Source organism: Myotis davidii, unplaced genomic scaffold, assembly GCF_000327345.1.
Source record: "Myotis davidii unplaced genomic scaffold, ASM32734v1 scaffold810, whole genome shotgun sequence".
NCBI lineage: Eukaryota > Metazoa > Chordata > Mammalia > Chiroptera > Vespertilionidae > Myotis > Myotis davidii.
Window position 1 is genome coordinate 258,331 of NW_006282094.1, and position 1,739 is coordinate 260,069.

The 1,739-nt window shown below is 45.4% G+C and overlaps 1 protein-coding gene across 1 annotated transcript in view; it reads left to right on the forward strand.

Annotated features, from left to right (window-relative positions):
* The window catches only part of LOC102772611 (serine/threonine-protein kinase DCLK1), a 274,904-nt gene that overhangs the window by 214,101 nt on the left and 59,064 nt on the right, over nt 1-1,739 (forward strand). The gene's annotated exons all lie outside the window — the stretch shown is intronic.

The following is a 1,739-nucleotide window of genomic DNA, read 5'->3' on the forward strand; positions in this document are numbered from 1 at the left end:
AGGTCGGGGGCATCCTCCCACACTCAGGTGGATGCCGCAGCTGCCCCGCAAGCCCCGGTCTGCCTGCGGGGAATGGGTTGGGGTCTTGGCCAGTGGGGGGCAGCTGCGGTCATGCCCTGCCAGCCCTGGGTTGGGTCGTCCACTATCCAGGTCACAGATAGCAGGCCTGGATGGCGGAGGGGCAGGCAGGATGGCGCTGTCCCATCCTGCCTGCAGTATGCAAATTAGCCGCCATCTTTGTTGGCTGTTAACCACCATCTTAGTTGGCAGTTAATTTGCATATCGCCCTGATTAGCCAATGGGAAGGATAGTGGTCGTATGCTAATTACCATGTTTCTCTTTTATTAGATAGGATAGTATTCTATGGTATAAATGTACCACGGATTTTTTTTATCCACTCATCTACTTATGGGCACTTGGGCTGTTTCCAGATCTTATCTATCTATCTATCTATCTATCTATCTATCTATCTATCTATGCTTAATATGTTAATATGCAAATTGTCCCCTCAGACATTTGGGAGAGTGGAAATTCGATCACTTGCTTTGACATGTGCTGACCACAAGGGGGTGGCACGGAATGAAGGAAGGTCCTGGCCAGCAGCTGGAGAAGGGAAGCCTTGGCTGGCAGCTAGAAGGCCTCGATTGGCCCTGATCGCTGGCCAGGCTAAGGGACCGTACCTGTGCAGGAATTTCATGCACCGGGCCTCTAGTTGTAAATAATGCTGCTATGAACATAGGGGTGCATATATTTTTTCTGACTGGTGTTTCAGGCTTCTTAGGCTATACCCCTTGTAGTAAGATCACTGGGTCAATTGCAGTTACATATTTACAATTTTAATACATATTTTTTATTGAATTCAGAGAGGTAGGGAGAGGGTGAGAGATAGAAACATCAGTAATAGGAAAGAATCATTGATTTAAAAACATCAATCATGAGAGAGAATCACCCACTGGCTGCTTCCACACACCCCCTAGTGGGAATTGATCCCGCAACCTGAGTATATGCCCTGACCAGGATCGAACCCTGACCTTCTTGTTCACAGGACGATGTTCACCAATGAACCACACTAGCCAGGCAAATATGAACTTTGGAAATAATCCTAGAAGCTCTAATAAAACATATATTGCTCAGGTGGCACTAATTTTGAAGGGAACTTCACATTGTTTTCCATAGTAGTTGTACTAGTCTGCATTCCCACCAGCAATATACTAGGGTTCCCTTTCTCCACATCCTACCCAGTACTTGTTTGTTGATTTATTGATGGTAGTCATTCTGGCAGGTGTGGAATGGTACCTTATTGTAATTTTGATTTGCATCTCTCTCATAATTAGTGATGTTGAACATTTCTTCATGTATCTTGGCCTTTTGTACGTTCTCTTTGTCTATATAGGTTATCTGCCCATTTTTTAAAAAATATATTTTACTGATTTTTTTAGAGAGAGGAAGGGAGAGGGATAGAGAGTTAGAAATACTGATCAGCTGCCTCCTGCACACTCTCTACTGGGGATGTGCCTGCAACCAAGGTACATGCCCTTGACTTTAATCGGACCTAGGACTCTTGAGTCCGCAGGTTGATGCTCTATCCACTGAGCCAAACCAGTTAAGGCATCTGCCCATTTTTTTAAAATTAAATCTTTATTGTTCAGATTATTACATTTGTTCCTCTTTTTCCCCCCATAACTCCCCTCCTCCCAGTTCCCGCCCCACCCTCTGCCCTCTCTCCCCACCCACTGTCC